This window comes from Crocuta crocuta, unplaced genomic scaffold (assembly GCF_008692635.1).
Source record: "Crocuta crocuta isolate KB4526 unplaced genomic scaffold, BGI_CrCroc_1.0 scaffold35, whole genome shotgun sequence".
Taxonomy (NCBI): Eukaryota; Metazoa; Chordata; class Mammalia; order Carnivora; family Hyaenidae; genus Crocuta; species Crocuta crocuta.
The window spans coordinates 3,984,985-4,005,490 of record NW_027530625.1 but is presented as its reverse complement, the minus strand read 5'-3'; the positions used below and the strand labels follow the sequence as shown (position 1 = coordinate 4,005,490).

Below are 20,506 nucleotides of genomic sequence, written 5' to 3'. Positions count from 1 at the left end.
GTAAGGTTGCTGCGGTGGAGTCAGCGAGAAGGAGACAGACTGGGAGACAACAGGGACAGAAGATCAACAGAAACCGCTGGGGAAGGACGATCGGGGAGGAGGAGCTGAGGGTGAATGGTGTCTGGCTTGAGGTGCCAGAAGGACGGCATGTCCCACATCAAGGGCAGGAACGGGTGGTGCAGCAGATCTGCAAAGATGATGATGAATTTGACCTGGGATACATGTCGAACCTGCGGTGCCCGTGAAAAATCCACCCTGGAGAGCAAGGCGCCTCCTGAAGCTCACTGGGGAAGATGGTCTGGAGCTGAATGGAAAAGATCTCGACCAGGCCTGTGACCCTGCTGGGGCCTCAGCCACAGGGCTCATCACAGAGCAGTGCGTCAGCACAGAACAGAGTCGAGCGCCCCAGAAGGTCAGAGTGCTGCTGGCTCCGTCCACCCCCATCTCCAAAGCCACGATGGCCACTCCCTCACAACCGCTCCGCCATCTTCCTCGTCGGCCATCTCCTCCTCAGCAACAGCCTGTGAGCTGGCTGCCTTCCCGAGGAGAAAGGCTGTCTGGGCAATGCACTATGGCAGAATTCACGGCTAAAGGGGACTTGCAATTTAGTTTCCAATCAGTCTACAAAATACACCAAAGTAGAGATAAAGCAACTATGGCCAAATGCTAACACCTGACATCCAGTGACAGATGTTCACTGCACCAGTCTCTCGATTTTCTGAATGCTTGATAACTTTTATACCAAAAAAGAAGAGGGAAAAGCACAGGTTGGCTAAGTTTTTCCTCAGAGGAAAAAATGAGCAGCAGAGGCCAAACTCCTCTTTCACGAGCAGAGAAAGGGGTTGGGCTGAGAACTCTCACTTGTCCATCCCTTCTGTCCTCGGAGGAGCCCTGCGTGCGGTCACCTTTTAAACAAAGTGAAAGCATATCTCCGCACAAAGACATGTATATGAATTATTCATCAGAACTGGAAGTTGGAAACAATCTAAACGCTCCTCAAGTGGCAAGTGGATAAACAATGTGATCTATCCATACAGTGGACGACTCCTCAGCAATAAAGAAACAAAATACCAACATAAACTGTAACATGAATAACCCCAAAGACATGCTAAGTGAAAGAGCTCAGACCCAAAAGACTGTACTTTAGGATGCCATTTTTATGAAATGCCCAAAAAAGGCAAATTCATAGAGACAGGAGCACATCAGTGGTGGCTGGGGTGGAGGCAGGACTGACTGCAGATGGGCACAGGGATCTTTTGGAGGTGACGGAAATGTTCTAAAACTGGATCATCATGCCCATTACACAGCTCCGTAAGTTAACTCAGAGTCACAGAGCCACACGCCTGGAGTGGGTGAATTTTACGGCATGTAAATTACACTACAATGAAAGCAGCAGCCACCAGCTTGTTTCGTGATGGTGACCTGAACTCACATGTTTAACTGCTCCCCTCTACATCCTTTTGAAATAATCAAAGAAATACTAAAATAGCAAAAACAAACTACGTTACCACATGACAAGAGAGAAGAGTTATTTTTTTAAGCTTATTTATTTGTTTTGAGAGAGTGAGAGAGCACGCATATGCAAGCAGGGGTGGGGCAAAGAGAGAGGGAGAAAGAGAATTTCAAGCTTACAGGGCAGAGCCCGGCATGGGGTTTGAACTCACAAACTGTGGGGAGATCATGACCTGAGCCGAGATCAAGACTCAAACAACTTAACCGACTAAGACACCCAGGCGCCCTGAGAGAAGGGTTAGTAATAAGCAAAACAATTTTGAGGAATTTCCGGTACAGAAGAGATGGGACTGAGAAGGGGAACCAGCCGCCAGAGCAAAGGGAGCCCCTCCCAGCAGTCAGGCAGATGGGACCTTCCCACAGACACCCCATGAGAACCTAGAGACTTCAAAGTAGAGAATCCAGAAATTGAGGCTAAAAGTAAGGCTCAAGCAGCAGCACGAGACTGGTTCAAGCCGCAGGGCCGTCTCAGACCAGACATACCAGCTCATATGCGCTGGGAGTCGGGGCCAACATAGCCAGGCTGTCTCTGTGTCAGAAGCAACTGGCATGTTGGACAGACTCTGTTCAGATCAGCTCAGGCCGGAGAGAAGTGACTCAACCCAAGCCTGACAGAGTCACCGTGGGAAGAGGGCATGGGAGACAACCAGCCTGATGCTCCCTGTGGATCCAACCTGCTCCAGTTCAGGGCTGATGTGGGCTTCGATCCTTTCACGGTATGCCTGGCACTCTGTGGGTCTACCCCAAGGGGGGCCCAACATGGGGCCCAAACCAGAGGCCTCGGCTCTCCCCACTTAACCTGACACCAGAAACTCTCAAGTCACACAGCCCTTCAATACAGGGATCACATTTCGTTCTCACACCCTCGTCCACGACTAGTCATTTGCTCACCCCCTGTGTCCCATCTGCAGGATGCCACCACCTCTGCCCATTTCTCCAGCATCATTGGGGGCGCACTCGGGTGCCCCTGTCCAACACTAACAGCGTGTACACAGGGAGCAGCCACTGCGCAAAGCTGGGTTAAGCGCTATGTTTTTAGCTCATTTCGTCTTCACGAAAACCCCATGCAGGGGAGGCTCTTCTGGGAAACTGAGGCACCAAGAGGTGATATAACTAACTGACTGCTAGTTGAGCAGTGGGACTCGGGAGTTCAAACCCTGGTCCGTCGATACCAGCGCCTGGGCCTCGTCCAAGAGCCCATGAGGAACTTGTGAAAAAAATACATGTAAAACACTCGGCCAGGGGCCAGCCACAGACCAGGCACTCAATCCAGGTTACTAGTCACTATGAGTGTTAATCTAATCCTACAGTTCTATTCATTTACGCCTATTCTTTTACAAACAAAAAATTAGCTTAAGAAAGCACAGCATCATGCTCTGTGCGACCACAGGCCTCCACAGCGAGACACAGTTCCCAGCTGTGGGTGCCAGACCTCCAGGGAGCGGAGGCTGAGTCCATGGGTCTGCATGCAGCTCCTCCCCCAGGAGGCCAGACCTGCCCCCCCCCGCCAGCCCGCCTGGAGACACAGCACGTGAGCCACTGCGTGTTAGCCCTGCACTGTGCACAGGCAGCCTGGGCGGGAAAGAAAGACAGAGCACTTGTTTCAGATCTNCCCTCCCCCAGGAGGCCAGCCTGCCCCCCCCCTCCCAGCCCGCCTAGAGACAAAGCACGTGAGCCACTGCGTGTTAGCCCTGCACTGTGCACAGGCAGCCTGGGCGGGAAAGAAAGACAGAGCACTTGTTTCAGATCTGACTCCTGCAAGTCTCGCCATGGACAAAAATAGCCTAACTCATGGGCAGCATGTCTCAGACAAGTGATATTTCACATGCTAAGAAAAAACAGGACCAAGCAGAACAGAACATCTTTCCAGGGCCCAGAGACACCCCCCATCCATCCACCTTCAGTCCCTGAGGCCTGGCCAGGGACCAGACTCCCATCAAGGGCATCAGCCCGGCCTAGGCCCCTCCTTGAGAACAGCTTCTCCACCCTTCAAGAAGGCCCCTGATGATGGCGACCCTAGCTCCCAGGCCAGACTGAATGGACCAGAGTGGCCATCTGATTCTCCTGGGAACTCAGGACCCTGAGATGCCAGTCTCTGCTGATTAGCCAAACTGAGACACTCTGCCCTCGCTTGTAGAGAGGTGGCCAGATCCAGCCTGGCTGTAGGGACAGTCGGCCAGAATGTGAAGGGAGCAGATGCATGGAAAAGGTGAAGGGAGAGCCTGTGTCTGAAAGAAAAGGAGAGTGATGGGCCTGGCTCCCACCCCCGGCTCTGCAGTAGTGAGAGAGACTTTCCAAAAGACCTTGACCGGGGCTACTTCAGTAACACCAAATCCATGCCAAGCCACCAGCAACCTGACCATGAAAACACGGGGTCTCATCTGAACGGGGAAAGAGAGGCACCATTCATCCACTGAGCTCCTACTCACATAGGCATTGTTCTAGCCACGGGCTTCTGACCGTGTTTACATCTTGGACCCTTCTGGCAGCCTAGTGAAGCCTCTGGGTTCCTTCTCACAGAAGTATTTTTAAATGCATAAAATCAAATTGTACAGGAAACCGATTACACAGGATTATAATTATATTAAACTGAATTATAAATTCAGGAAAAAATTATATTAAAATACAGCTATTTTTAAATAATTTATAATATAATAACATATATTTCTTCATGTAAGGGAATATACATATTTTTTTATTACTGCATGAAATAACAAGATCTGTTGGCAGGTTTAATAACTACCATAATTTGAAAGTAGTTATGAGTATAGTCTAAAAGGTCAATAATTATGTGATATGAAAATACCTGTGATTTTTATTGGTGACAAAGTCCCAAGTACTATTATTATTACTGTGACTCACTGTCTATATTAATCACTGAGAGAAATGTTAAACTTCAATCAGAAGTTGGCGAAAATAAAGATGTCATATTTTTCCCATCAAAATTCAGAGATGACTGGGGGCGCCTGGGTGGCTTAGTCGGTTAAGCGTCCAACTTTCGCTTAGGTCATGATCTCGCGGTTCGTGGGTTCGAGCCCCGCGTCGGGCTCTGTGCTGACTGCCAGCTCAGAGCCTGGAGCCTGTTTCAGAGTCTGTTTCTCCCTCTCTCTCTGACCCTCCCCTGCTCACGCTGTCTCTATCTCTCCTAGGAATAAATAAAAATATTAAAAAAAAAAAAAAATTCAGAGATGACTGGTTCAGAATCCCTGATCCAGGCACTAGGGACACAAAGCCAGCAGGCTCTGCTCCCAGAGAACTTATATTCCAGGGTAGAAGTCAGGGTGCATGGGTCAGGGTGCCTGGGTGGCTCAGTAGGTTAAACATCCAACTTCAGCTCAGGCCACGATCTTGTGGTTTGTGAGTTCGAGTCCCACATCAGGCTCTGTGCTGACAGCTCAGAGCCTGGAGCCTACTTCAGATTCTGTGTCTCCCTCGCTCTCTGCCCTTCCCTCACTCATCCTCTCTCTCAAAAATAAACATTAAAAAAAGTTTTTAAAAGCAAGAAAATATACACATGGAAACAAAGAATACTGAAATTATATTTTCTCCAGAAAAGTAAACGATGGTGGAGGATGGTATTTGCCAGGTGGTCAAGGAAGGACACTCTGAGGATGTGAAATCTGAACTGAAACCTCAGGAAGGAGTCATCATAAAAACCAGCATATGTTCTTTGTAGAGGGCACAGCAAGTGCAAAGGCCCTGAGACACACATGAGCTTAGCAGGCTTGTGATGGAGGCAGGTGGGCCTGGGTGTGGGCAGAAGGCAGTGCACAGACAGGCTGGGGCCACGGCATGAAGGGCCTTGATCCCATGGTGGGAGTGTGGGTTTTCTCCGAAGTGCAGTGGGGACCCTCTGGCGTACTAGAGGGTTTTGAGCAGGGGAGTGACAGGATCTGATCTTACGGTTTCTGAGATCACTTTGGCTGCTGGGCATAGACCTGAATGAAGAGAGACAAAGTCGGAGCCTCGGAGCCAGCTGGGGTAAGAGAGGACGACGGCACAGACTGCTGGCCACAGGGATGGGGGATGGGCCTGGGGAAGGGAGATTCTGGAGGGAAACAGACAAGACTTGCTGATGGACCACATGGGAGGGGGAAGACAAGAGAGGAGCCAAGGATGACCTCGAAGCTTGGGGCTGTCACGAGTGGCTGCCCAGCTGTTCATTCACTCACTCATCGCCCACCCAGCCCGCTGGACGAGTTCTGCCCTCCAGGACCCTGCAGTGCAGTGGGGAGAACTCCCCATAAGTAGATGCTCACAGGACATGTGCCGGAACACATCACAGGTTCACCCTGGGGGTGGAAGAGGACATCACTGACAAGCACCCTTGAACTGGGTCTCGAAGGACCGACCAGTGGGAGCGTTTCAAGGAAAAGGCGGCCGAGGGCGAGGAGGATGCCCCGAGCAAGTGCAGAAACTTGAGGCGTGAAAGGGCCCCTGAGGTTCCAGTGTGCCAGGCTCCCCGCCTCACCTGCCCCCAGCCCGTGTCCGTCCTAACACACAGCAGCCAATAAGCCAGGCAGGGACCCCCACAGAGTGTGCTTTCACAGGTGGCCCTGACACTACGGCCACAGCCACGGTGTTTTCTGTCCTGGTCACTCCCTCATCAGTTCAGCAAACTTGGTGAAACTGCCCAAACCCTGCTCTGTGCAGAGGAATCAGACCTGCCCTTGGCCGCAAGGGACTCACACACCATTGTCTGCCCACCATTACCATCACGACAGTTTATCACTTTGTTTCAGGCACTAAGGATTTCATGTATTAACAGATTTTTTTCTTACACGTGAGGAAATGGAGGCGCCAAGAGATTAATGAAACTGTAACCTAGGGGTCCACTGACTGTGCACCTGCTGGTCACGAGCAGTCTGGCAGGAAGGTAAGAGCTCCAACTTTTTAAGCCCGCCTCTTTAATCGGAATCACACCAAAACCCCATCTTTCCATCCTCCAAGTCTCTCACCACACACACACACACACACACACACACACACACACACACACTGCTAATGCCTCCTTGGAAACCAAAACACCGCAGAAGAAAAAGCAATTCTCATGACGTAACTTCGCAAGAACGTGGCAATTGTATCAGAACCACAGAACAATCCCTCATCTCTTGTTGCTGTGTGACAGAATCTGCTCTTGCGTGTGGGCTCCCGGAGAGGGAAGGAAAATCCCATATGCCATGTTGGTTTCCTTCCAAACTTTCAGAATTCTCCTTCAATGTTTCAGGTTCAGGAAACCAAGAAAATAACACGAGACAGTCTGGTGCAGACCACTGTTGAGGAGGCAGAATAACCACTTTTTCCTAAGCGTATGGAGGTTGTTTCAAAGAAAATACACATATCCAGGAATGTTCAATTACAAGAGAGTGATCTCTTCCAAATGTTTCAGACAAGCATGGAAACGGACCCAGGGCCTCACTTCAGAGGCCGGCCGGTGCTGCTCTCTGCAGACTCGGTGCGAGCTTGCTCCCCCTTCCTCGGTCTTGAACAGAAGCCGTGACCAGACAGACAGGAAGGAAACAAGGGGTTCTTCCCACAACCCCTCCATCGCTGCAGGAGCAGTAAGTGTATATATGTACATGTGTGTACACACACACACACACACACACACACACACACACAGCCACAGCATGCAGGTCTCGAATTGTCGAAAGGCTTCCCCCAAGGTAACCATCGCTGTGGTGCTGGACCACGGGTCGGCTGCTCGAGAAAGTCCCCCTTGTGCGGGCTGGCAGGGCTGTTATCTCACCTCCTCCTGACCCTCCCCAAACTGGCCAGACCTCCCTTCCTGGCAAGCAGGCACGTCTGGCGGCTTCCAAAGAGAGGCCAGGGCCACGTAAGCACATGTCAGACTTGAATGCCATCACTCACTGCGGCGTTCACTGCTCCAACCCCCCCCCACCCCCGCCTCCAGCCCCTTCCAAACCACCCGCCAGATGTTCAGCCTCCAACATCCATCCCACCTTCTCACCGAGGGACAGAGAGTGGGCCGGGGAGGTGCCACCGCGGCTGTGCCTCCGGGGAGGAGGAGAGCTGCGAGGCGTGGGAAAGAGGGCTGGATTTAGGGATGGAGGGTGTGCAGGCCCCTCAAAGGGACAAAACCGTGAAGCAGGGCACCCGGAGAAGACGCGCACAAGGGCATGTTCCTGGGGAAGGGAAGCACCTGCGTTCATGGGGCTGCGGTGGGGCCCCCCGCAAACAGGCGGCGATGCACCAATTCAGGGGACAGGTGCAGACTGAGCGCCCCCCACAGCCCACGCACTGTGCACTGAAGCCAGGGAGGCAGAAGAGGACACGGCCCCTCTTTGTCCCAGAAACCTCAGTCCGGCCCAGGGGCGCCTAACCTTTTCGAGCAGGAGGACTTCCTGAACTTCTTACATAAAAGTAATACACGTGCGTGCAGAAATTATAAAAATGGAATGAAAAGGCAAGTCCCTGTCCCCCACAAACCCTAGTCCCTGTGTCCAAGGTCACAGTTCACTTAGGGTAAGGCAGCATTTAGGCACATGTCCACAAGCACAGAGATTCAAGTAAATGTACAAATATACACATACATGTACTTAAGAAATGATCCTTTTTAACGCTAAAAAAAAAATTAGTTCTATTTTTGGCATCCGTTGACTAAGAAAAACCCTTGGTAACAAAAAGCTGTTATAAATCACTAACACATTTAAATTAATCTGCGGTCTAAGAATCACAGCAGTATCTACATCCACTTGGAACGCAGTGAGGCGTGTTTACAGCACCCGTGCTCTAGCCCCACGGAGCCGGGAGCACATCTGGCTCTGGGGAGGCCTTGCAGCGGCCCGGAGTTCGATACCCCCCGACCCCCGCAGGCTCACTGCTACAGGTGAAGGCCTGGGGGCAGGAAGGGGAGTCGGATACCTCTGTGGCTTAGAGAACAGACAAATCAGGATTTGATTCTCACCTATCACTTACTCTGAGCCCTGAGCAAGCTACCCGGCCTGGCCCAGCTCTGCCTCCCCTTCCTCCCCCACCTCGCAGACGGTCATCAAAAGGGTTGCCAGGTTGAAGTAGGCTGGAAGCAGCTGGGAAATGGCAGCTACGTCTGTGCTGGCACCCCTCACCACACGCTCACCCTCCCCGGGACCGGGCGGACACGGGCAGGGCTCTCTTGGCAAGCGACCAAAAGACATCGCATTGAAGTTGAGGCACCAAAAGAAGTGTGAGTGAAGAATCTGCACTTCTTATAAAACCAGGAAAGGTTCTCAAAAGGAAGCTAATCTGGGGCGCCTGGGTGGCTCGGTGGGTTGAGCATCTGGCTTCAGCTCAAGTCATGATCTCATGGTTCGTGGGTTCAAGCCCTGCGTCGGGCTCTGTGCTGACAGCTCGGAGCCTGGAGCCTGTTTCCAATTCTGTGTCTCCCTCTCTTCCCTGCTCACACTCTGTCTCTGTCTCTCAAAAATAAACAAATGTTTTAAAAACATTTAAGATCATGCAGCACCATCCAGGACGGAGCTGAGGACAGCCCAGGGTCTGGCGGCAGGAGGGCCCTGGGCCCCAGGCAGGGAAAGCCCGGCTCACAAAGCAACAAGAGGTGCCCGAGTCCCCGGGAGCCTGCTGGGGAGGAAACAGGGGTGACAGGAGATGGAGACTGGGGTTTCCTGGGAGCTCACAGTGAGTCCTGAGCATATTGTCAGGTTCAAAATAAGGAGTCAGTGGAAGGCAAAACATTAAAAATCCAAGAGACGGAGGGGACACCTGACAGCATGTCTCAGAGAAGGTGGCAGGAGAACAGGGACGAGGGTGGCCGCCACCCAGGTCTTGGCTGGCAGAAGGTGGCCCTGAGGAGACAGGAGAGCCTGGCTTGCATGGTGGGCACCTGCACCAGTACGCGGGGGCTCGGTGACGTCCCTCAGGACCAGACGCCTTTACCCTACGGGCACGTGAAGCAGTAGTACAAGAACCAGACCACACGACTCCTCCAGTGGGGACCTGATGTGACCCTCTGGACAGGGTGCTGCCACAGGCCAGGGGACACTAAGGAGCCTCACGACTAGATGAGGGAGGGACCCTGGACTCAGGAATGGAAAAGGAACATTAGGAGGGAAAGTGCTGGTATCTGGAAAATGTCAACAGTCTTAGTTCAGAGCATCATACTATGTTAACCCATCACCTAATGGATCTGGTATCAGTATTAAGCCTGTGCGAGCTGTTCACACGTGAGCTGGGCGAGGGATGTACATAAATGCTGTGGACTGTTCTGCAACTTGTCTGTAAACCTAAAGTTATTTCAAAATAAAAAGTTAAATTTATTTTTTTAATATTTATTTGAGAGAGAGAGAGAGAGAGAGAGAGAGTGCACAAGCACATGAGCAGGGAAGAGGCAGAGAGAGCATCCCAAGCAGGCTCTGCACTGTCAGCACAGAGCCCGATGCAGGGCTCAAGCTTACAAACCGTGAGATCGTGACCCGAGCCAAAGTCAAGAATCAGCTGTTCAACTGACTGACCCACTCAGGTGCCCCTAAAAAGTTAAATTTAAAAAGCAATCCTACACCCTCATAGCCTACCCCACTCACCGGCCCCAACACACACACAATCTCCACAATCTGGCCTAACACCAAGGGCCTATCATTTCCCATGCCAACCATCAACTGAGAGTTGCAGCTCTGGGTGCTGAGCATCAGGCATTTCACACATTACACATGGGCCAAACATACATTATCTACGGTAGATAGAGGATGGGGCTGGAAGGCAGTTTACTGTGAGGAGCAGGGGGTCCCTCTCTCTTTCTTAGTTCTTGCCAAGGGCAGAGGAATGACTGGTTTGACTGGTAACAGTCCAGCTCACTGGCTGGGCCACATCCATTCCAACCTTCACTAAGGGCCAAAAAGTCACACATCTGTTCAAGGCCCCTCTCCTCCCCACTGCTGCCGTGAGATCCGTGGGACTCCCACACACACCCCTAAGTGTGCCTGCCTGGCCTGGACCCCAGGTACAGGTCAGGTTTCGGGAGCACAGGAAGGCCCAGCGGGCAATGAGCTCAGCACTTGCTTCCGCCCGCTTTGAATGGAGAGCCCTGTGCCAGAGACTAGCTGGCTCACCATGGTCGTTTAATTCAAATTCCCCTTCACTGTTCTTCCTTGTCATCAGGATTAACTTTAGAAATATCAAGGTGAAGAACAGGTTGGCAGAACAGGACACCCACACTCTTGGCCCTTCCTGACAGATACCACTGAGCCCTGACTCATCATGCACAGCCTGGCACTTCCCACTGAAAGAGGAAGGAAGTTGTCTATGAGTAAGGTGGGGTAGGCGAGGTCTGGCTGGAGAAAGAGAGTGAAAACCATCTGGGCAGCACAACAAAGCCCATTAGGAATAGAGGGTGCGCCCCACGAGGTAGGAGCCAGCAGCTGAGGAAGTATATCCCTGGTCCTAGACTGTCTTCAAGTACCACCCCGCACTCCATGGAGCACACAGCAATGGGTGGCGGGGGGAAGGGGGGGCACCAGAGCGTACAGAGAAAGTCACAAACCACAGAAATAGATCTTACTTTCAAGACAATGTACTGGGTCCTCACATCTGCATTCCCCTCACCAAATCTTATTAAATGAAAAAAAAAAAACACAAAGAACAAGAAATCTGTTGCAGTGTTGAAATACAGGGAAGAATGACATCACCAAACCAGAAATTAAGAATTCCTAGAAGATTTGCAGCAAATGGAACTGGACAGAGGAGAAGCTATGAGTATTAGACATCTGGCCACAAAATCAATAGTCTCTTTAGTCACAAACACAACAGCCAGCTAGAAAAGGCAATATCCTGGGAGCCTACCAACCAAATGATACCTACAAATAAACTTGAAAAGAAATGTACAGAAATCATCTGAAGCAAATTATGAAGTTTTCCTAACAAAAAAGAAGACAAATCAAAGGACAGATATTTCACTCCTCTGAATAAAGAGACAATATTGCAAAAACATCAACTCTCCCCCAACTGATCTATAAATAAAATACAAGGTCACTCTGAATCTAAGGGGATTCATTTTAGAATTCAACAAATTGATTTGAAATTTCATCTGGAAGAATAATTTTTGAAAGCTAAGAAGTTAAAAAAAAAAAAAAAAAAAAGGACACATGACGAGAAGTGACCTGTCCTGCCAGGAAGCCACGGTCGAGGATGTCAAGAGCACAGAGAGATGGGGGCACCTGGGTGGCTTAGTTGGTTAAGCGTCCGACTTTCGCTTAGGTCATGATCTCGCGGTTCGTGGGTTCAAGCCCCGCGTCGGGCTCTGTGCTGACTGCCAGCTCAGAGCCTGGAGCCTGTTTCAGAGTCTGTGACTCCCTCTCTCTCTGACCCTCCCCTGCTCACGCTGTCTCTCTCTCTCTCCTAGAAATAAATAAAACATTAGGAAAAAAAAAATTTTTTTTTTAAAAAAAAAAGAGCACAGAGAGATGACCGAATGAGCAGGACAGAACGCAGCCCAGAACACAGGGTCAAGTACATGTGAGAATTAACATCTGGCCATGATGGCATTGNCATCCAATATCATATATAAGAATAAAATTTTGATAGATTAGAGATTTGGCCAAGCATAAAATCCCCATAAAAATACCAGAGGAAACACTAATCATTGTTTTTTTTAAATAACCTTGGGGTGAAGAAGTTCCCTCTAGGGTGATACAAAAGCCAGAAAAACAAAGGAAACCACTGGCAGATTTAACTATAATAAAAATTAGAATTCTGTATAAGAAAAGACATCATTGGGGCGCCTGGGTGGATCAGTAGTTTAAGCCTTCGACTTCAGCTCAGGTAATAATCTCACTGTTCGTGGGTTCGAGCCCCGAGTTGGGCTCTGTGCTGACAGCTCAGAGCCTGGAGCCTGCTTCGGAGTCTGTGTCTCCCTCTCTCTCTCTCTGCCCCCTCTCTGCTCACTCTCTGACTCAAAAATATAAACGTTAAAAAAAGAAAAAAAGAAAAGACATCATGGGGGCGGCTCAGTCAGTGAAGCATCCAACTTTTGATTTCAGCTCAGGTCATGACCTCATAGTTCGTGAGATCAAGCCCCATGTCAGGCTCTGAGCCGACACCAGGGAATCTGCTTGGGATCCTCTTTCTCCCTGTCTCTCTGCCCCTTCCCCACTTGTCTCTCCTTCTCCCTCTGTCTCTCCCTTTCAAAAATAAATATTTTTAAAAAGACATCAAGAAAAAGATGTAAAAAAAAAACTGGGGAAAGTGTGTCTGAAATGTCACGAGAGAGGATGTAGTAAGATCTTTAGTACGGAAGGAATTCCCCAGGAGTCTGGCTCCGCTCTCAGTGGACACGTGACCCTGGCCAGGAGCCTGTGCTCTAAGCCCCAGCTTCCCACCTGCAAAGAGAGAAGCTGCCAGCAGCGCCTTTCTCACAGGTGTGAGGACCACATGAAATACTGTTTGGGAAGCACTTAGCCCAGAGTCTGAGCAAAGCAAGGAAATCATAAGACAGGCAACCAACCAGAGAGAGTGTTCCAGCAAGGTCACTGACTGCACCACCACCTGCAAAAAAAGGGAAGAAAACACTGGAAAACCCCATCGGTGTGTTTCAGTACAGGTAGCTGGAGCACATCCACTCAAGGGGACCCTAAGCAGTGGCTTAAAAGGATGCAACAGATCAATAGTTATGGACAAAGAAAGATGTCCACAAATTCAGGGCACAGCCATCCTTAGTAGTTCATTCAGCAAGTATTTCCTGAAAGTCTAGAATGTGCCAGGTACCATGCTAGGTGCCAGGCACAGAGTCAGACACCCCCCAGTACATTCTGGTGGGGGATGCAGACAATGAATACAGCATGCAGGGGAATATATGGAGAGTCAGCTGTGGTAAGAGACGAAAAAGGTAAAGCAGGGCAGGGGGCTAGGCAGAGGGGGAGGAGGGGTGCGATTTTGAATGGAGAGGGCTGAGAAGTGCTTTCACTGAGAAAGTGACACCTGGACATGCTTTCGAATCCATATGCACACATGTGGACACACGCGCACATACAGGTACATAAAGACACACTCAACTGTTACTACCATCACCTGCTAAAGGTGTGATTGCGCAGTACTTTTACTTTCTACTTTTTGTATACTTCAATATTTCTTATTTCTTTTAAAATAAGGGGCAAACGTATTTATTTTAAAATAAGGGATAAAATAAGGCTACGAGCAACACAGCATTTGGGGAGAAACACGAAAGCAAACTTCCACGGACGCGCACTTGGAGCAGGGCTCTCAGCCAGGTGGTCCGGCGGCAGGAGGGCGGAGCCGGGTGCCTGGTGCTTGGGCACCACCTGGTGGCCACTTCCCAGCTGAGCAATCTCCTCTGCAGCCGCGTCAAGGAAGTCAGCAAGGTGCACAATTGTACCAAACTCCACGGGCCCTGCGGACAGGGACTGAAAAGAAAACGGGCAGCACGAATGCACTCCGGTTTGTTGGACAGCAGGGTCAAGGCGGGATTTACTTAATTTGGATTTTCAGAGTTTTTATAATGTTCCATTGTAACTAATGGAGCAGTCCTTACGGGACGGCCGAATGTACTCGAGGGCAGAAGTGAGGAAGTGGGTCGGGCAGCACAGATCCATAAAACTAGGCCCTCTGCATATGTATCCCCAAAAAGGCTAGGGAATTCACAGTGACAAACTCAGGTCACACAGCCTGTGGAAGAGGACGGGTCTTCCCCAGTGGGAGTGCCTAAGGGCCAAGGTCCTAGGAGTCTGACTGGGATCAAGAGCCACACAGCTGCCTTCAGTGACCGACCACTAACCGAGTGTGCACCCAGGCCACCAAACCAGTGCCTCCTCACCAAAGCCCAGAAGAGACTGAGGTATAAGCCCCAGGTGACAGGGAAGTGACTCTAATCACACTGAGGACTCTGCCGGGGACACTCGTCCCTTCTCCGTCCTCCAGTCCTCAGTCCGGGTGGAGGGCCTGTCCTGTGTGTGCCTCCACTAACCCACCGCAGCACCTGTCACCCTGACAGGGAACCGCTGTTGTCCCTGCTGGGCCACGAGCTCTGTAAGGCGAGTCACACCTGTCTCATCTGCCACCAGGGACGGCACCTGCAAGTCCGGCATCCTGGGTCTAAATGCAGCTCTCCACCCATCACCTACATGGCAGGGGGCAAGTGGCTCTCTAGGCTCCAATTCCCCCTCTGTGCCCCCCTCGTATGGCACTCGCCTAAGTGCTCCCTGTGCATGAAGTCCCTGGGCTGAGGCCGCCTCTTGGGTAAGTGCTGCTGCAGCATCCGGCACAGGGGAGGTTCTCAAACAGTCCCCGCACAGAACCCAGCAGTCAGATGTGTTCTAGATAAAAATGGATAAACTGCTCCCCTGGCCTGCTGTGGAAATGAAGGGGCAGGGTCAGAGCAAGGCTGCGACACTTCAGCCACCCCAACAGCACCCCTAGCCACCTGGTTCTGCTGTACCCCAAAAAGGCTCAAGGACTGCATAAAGGGATTTGAAGGAGAGAAAGCCCTCCCACAGGTACAAAGACCCCCGTGGGGTGGAGCGGGGTGGAGGAAGAAGCAGTACAAATACAGGGGCTAATGCCCAAGGCGGGACGGGCCAGGGTCGGGGGTACACCAACACTCGGGGCTCAAGCAGGACCCGGGTGGAAGCCACCTCCCAGGTACCACATCAGCTGAAAACAGGTGAGTCGCCTTAACAATCCCTCCAGCCCAGCTCCCTCCCAGGCTCCCTCCAGGCTGACCTTCCACAGCCCAGGCAGTGACAGCCCAAAGGCCCATGTGAATGTCATGCCCTAACCTTGATGTCCTTGCTTCCCCACCCCACCCACCAATTCCTTGCATTCAAACCCACTCCCAAGTGGTCAGGGCTCTGGTCCTCACCACGGAGGGAAAGAGGGGGCTTAAGGGTACTGCAGGGAAGCATGTTCTGTGCTGGCAGTGTGCAGTGCCTCTGCCAGCCCCGTGGAGGTGGCTTCCAGCCAAGGAGGGAGAGATGTGCAGACAGGTGCCAAAATGCTGCTGGAGCTCACAGGTGGCCACGCCTGCCCTGCCGTCTCTCACTGTCAGGTGTAAACAGGGGCCATGAGACCATCCTCCTCCCTCCTCTCCTTTCCAGTCTTATTTTAGAGGCTACTTCCTCCAGGACCCCTTCTGAGATTCCCTCTGTCATGTCCTTCTCCCACAGCCTTTAGAGCACCCAGCCTTCTCCTCCATGGCACTTGCCCCCCGTGTCCTGCATCATGTGTTCGTCCTTCTCCCCGGACCGCTAGAGCTCTGGCACACAGCACACGGCTGCCTCTCCGAGACATCCAGTAAGCGGGTCATGCGGCCGCGTCAGGAGCCGGCCTCCAGCTCCCACGGCTCACAGACCCTGTCCTGAGCAACCTTTGTGCTGCTGTCGATTTAAGTTTAGGTTCCGTGGTATCTCAGTGTGGTTTTGATTTGTATTTCCCTGATGATGAGTGACACTGAGCATCATTTCATGTATCTGTTGGCCATCTGGATGTCCTCTTTGGAAAACTGTCTATTCATGTCTTCTGCCCACTTCCTTATAGAAGTGGAGAGCTCCTTATAGATTTTGGATACTAGCCCTCTATCCAATATGTCACTTGCAACTATCTTTTCCCATTCTGTCAGTTGCCTATTAGTTTTGATTGTTTCCTTTGCAGTGCAGAAGGTTTTTTATCTTGATGAGGTCCCAATAGTTCATTTTTGCTTTTTGATTCCCTTGCCTTTTGAGATGTGTCAAGTAAGAAATTGCTGTGGCTGAGGTCAAAGAAGTTGTTTCCTGCTTTTCTCCTCTAGGGTTTTGATGGTTTCCTGTCTCACATTCAGGTAACTTCATCCATTTTGAGTTTATTTTTGTGTATGGTGTGAGAAAATGATCTAGTTTCATTCTTCTGCATGTTGCTGTCCAGTTCTCCCAGCACCATCGGTTAAAGAGGCTGGCTTTTTTCCATTGGATACTGTTTCCCACTTTGTCAAAGATTAGTTGGCCATATATTTGTGGGTCCGATTCTGAATTCTCTATTCGATTCCATTGGTCTCTGTGTCTGTTTTCATGCCAATACCATATTGGCTTGATAATTACAGCTTTGTAGTAGAGGTTAAAGTCTGGGATTATGATGCCTCCCGCTTCGGTTTTCTTTTTCAATATTACTTTGGCTATTTGGGGTCTTTTGTGGTTCCATACAAATTTTAGGATTGTTTGAAATACCACCTCACATGGGTCAGAGTGGCTAAAATGAACAAATCAGGAGACTATAGATGCTGGTAAGGATGTAGAGAAACAGGCACCCTCTTACGTTGTTGGTGGGAATGCAAACTGGTACAGCCACTCTAGAAAACAGTGTGGAGGTTCCTCAAAAAGTTAACAACAGAACTCCCCTATGACCCTGCAATAGCACTGCTAGGAATTTACCCAAGGGATACTGGAGTGCTGATGCATAGGAGCACATGTACCCCAATGTTCATAGCAGCACTTGCAACAATAGCCAAATCATGGAAAGAGCCTAAATGTCCATCAACTGACAAATGGATCAAGAAGATGTGGTTTATCTATACAATGGAATACTACATGGCAATGAGAAAGAATGAAATCTGGCCACGTGTAGCAACATGGATGGAACTGGAGGGTATCATGCTAAGCGAAATAAGTCAGGCAGAGAAAGACAGATACCATATATTTTCACTCATATGTGGATCTTGAGAAACTTAACAGAAGACCATGGGGGAGGGGAAGGGGAAAAAAAGTTATAGAGAGGGAGGGAGGCAAACCATAAGAGGCTCTTAAATACTGAGAACAAACTGAGGGTAGATTGGGGGTGGGGGAGCGAGGAAAGTGGGTGATGGACGCTTGCTGAGGAGGGCACTTGTTGAGCACTGGGTGTTGCATGGAAACCAATTTGACAATACATTGTATTTTTAAAATAATAAATAAATAAATAAAAGTTTAGGTTCTGGAACAAGATGCTCAAAAGTCACAAAGTGTCACATGTTCCAGCTGATGGCCTTCTTCTTACAGAAAGGAAAACTCAAGTCTCCTTGCCTAAACAGTCACGTTTACAAAGACAATCTCAAAAGAAATAACAGAAAGGAAGGTACCATTGCAGTTCCTGGGATGTTTCTTGATATTTGATTATTTATAAGTTATACTTTATTGGACTTCCTGTTTAAACTGCAAAAGCAACAGGTCCCTGTTGCTCTAAGCCAAACCCAAGAGGATGTACAAATAAAAGCCATCAGGCCACCCCTGGCCCACTGCCCTCCCTCTCCTACACACCAGAGGCAATCACAGCAAGCAGGAAGGTGTATTCCTCCAGCCTTCCAGCCGCGCCACACAAATACATATAACCAAGCGGGGCTCATACCAGAAACCAAGGCCATCCCCTCACGCGCCTACGAGGCCCAGGCAGATGACGTCAGTGGTGAAGCTGCAAGTGTAACAGAATAAAGACACACGGGGCCTGTGGCTAACTACACCCCTCAGTACTTGCCATTTTGAACATCTGTAAAGCACTGAGCTGGCCACACAAAGCAACCAAGGGGGAGATTAGACAGTGCTCCTTGGGCTGGGTAGCAGAGCTGATAGAAGTTCAGAGTTTGGAGCCCCGGCCACATCCTGGGCCTGGCATCTATTGGTTGGGTGACCTTAAGAAAGATATTTAGTCTCGGGGCGCCTGGGTGGCTCAATCAGCTAAGTGTTTGACTTTGGCTCAGGTCATAATCTGCAGTCCATGGGTTCAAACCCCACGTCGAGCTCTGTGCTGACAGCTCAGAGCCTGAACCCTGCTTTGGATTCTGTGTCCTCCTCTCTCTCTCTACCCCTCCCCTGCTCACACTCTGTCTCTTCTCTCTCTCTCTCCCTCTGTCTCTCTCTCAGAAATGAATGTTAAAAAAAAAAATGTTTTTAAAGATATTTGGTCTCTCTGTGCTTCAATTTCCTCCTCTGAATGCAGGTGATCCAATAGTACCCACCTGTGAGTTCGCTGTGAGATGAGAGTAAGTGCATTGTGTAAAGCACTTAACACCGTGCCCGGCACAGTGTTATCTGCCACCACGGGCCACTAGTTTGCAACCCCTGATGGAGACGTGATTATGCAATTTATCTTTTAAGCCCACCAGTCTGTGGCTTCTCCCATGTCAGAACAGAGGAAGCGAGCTTCCGTGTAATAACCGCCTAATTCATGGCTGCCTTTCTGCCACACCAGGCACAGAAAACAGCTTTGTGTTGCCTTTCGCAGTGGCGCAGTTTCTGCAGCAGGGACTCCGAGAGGGATGCTGATAGACGCCCAGATTAGGGACACTGTAATGTGTGTTAGGTATTTTTAGATTATGTTCCCCATGAGTTATGACAGTTCATACTCCCTACGCAATGTCAGAGGACCCACTTCCCCACTCACTTGCTAACACTGGCTTTACCAACCTTTGTAACTTTTTTGTGGGAAGGGGAAGGGGAAGGGGAAGGGAAGGGAAGGGAAGGGAGGAAGGGAGGAAGGGAGGAAGGGAGGAAGGGAGGAAGGAAGGAAGGAAGGAAAGAGAAAGAGAAAGAGAAAGAGAGGGAGGGAGAGAGAAAGAAAGAAAGGAAGAAAGAGAGAGGGAGATACAGAATCTGAAATAGTCTCCAGGCTCTGAGCTAGCTGTCAGCACAGAGCCTGACGCAGGGCTCGAACCCGCGGACTCTGAGATCATGACCTGAGCCAAAGTCGGATGCTTAACCGACTGAGCCACCTAGACGCCCCTCAAGCAGCCATCCTGAATGAGGAGGCAATCTGCTATAGATGGAAGAGTGGCAAGACGTAAGGACCCTGGGTCTGAGATGACATTGATTCCGCCACACCAAACGTACACTGCCTCTTTACTTTTTCATGAGATGAAAACATAAAAACCCTTAATGTTTAAGCCATTTCATGTAGAGGTTATCTAATGTATGCAACCAAATCTGGCCCTAATACATCTTCTGATGCCCCAAAGTCAAAACTGAACTTTTGTTTCTCCTTCCTTTTGTTTTTGTTTTTGTTTTTTTAAGTACTTTGAGAGTCTTGATGATTTCTTTTTTTTATTTTTTTAATGTTTTATTTATTTTTGAGAGAGAGAGACAGTGCCAGCGGGGGAGGGTCAGAGAGAGAGGGAGACACAGAATCTGAAGAGAGGTCCCAGGCTCTGAGCTAGCTGTCAGCACAGAGCCCGATGCTCGAACCCACGAACCGTGAAATCATGACCTGAACCAAAGTCGGACGCTTAGCCGACTGAGCCACCCAGGCATCCGCGTCTCCTTCCTTAAGACAAATAAATAACAATGCTTCTATGTTTCATTTCCTGTATTTAAGTGTCCTAAACATGGAACCTTATTTCCTCACTCTCTCATCCCTTCTCCCAACCTTAGGTTTTGCAAAGGTGGTTTAGAATTTTTATTTTCAGCCTATTATGTTTTCCCACACAGCAGTTCTCCTCTATCTTAAAATTGTTAATAACGTAACACAATACACACTCTGACGCACAGCAGCAACAGGCACGGAGATAAACCACAGGCGCTGACAGGTGCCCTGCTCTGCGCTGCTCCCTGCACTCTTCCCCGAGCTCATCATCTCTGCCCTGCTTTCACTGTCCTTCCCCCGGAGAGCCTTACATGGCATTTTCTCAGCTACACTTCACAGATACTGTATGTTTTTTGTCCGCACATGTCTGAATCGCCTTTCTTTTGCAACCAGCCGTGAGTGGCCTCATGGCTGGGTGCACAAAGGACTGCAGCCGCTCCCCCTTGAACAGGCCGCAGTCACAAATCCACTGCCTCCCAGCCTCCAGGACTGTATATGGGAAGTCTAATGACAGTCTAATTCTCTGTCCTTTGAAAATTTCTTTCCTGGGACGCCTGGGTGGCTCAGTCAGTTAGGCATCCGACTTCAGCTCAGGTCATGATCTCACGGTTTGTGGGTTCGAGCCCCGTGTCGGGCTCTGTGCTGAAACCTAGCTCAGGGCCTGGAGCCTCTTTCAAATTCTGTGTCTCCCTCTCTCTCTTACACCCCCACCCCCGCTCATGCTGTCTCTCTC

The 20,506-nt window shown here is 50.1% G+C and overlaps 1 protein-coding gene across 1 annotated transcript in view; it reads right to left on the bottom strand.

The window, feature by feature from the left end:
* Positions 1-20,506, bottom strand: part of RALGPS1 (Ral GEF with PH domain and SH3 binding motif 1) — a 257,605-nt gene that overhangs the window by 233,824 nt on the left and 3,275 nt on the right. The gene's annotated exons all lie outside the window — the stretch shown is intronic.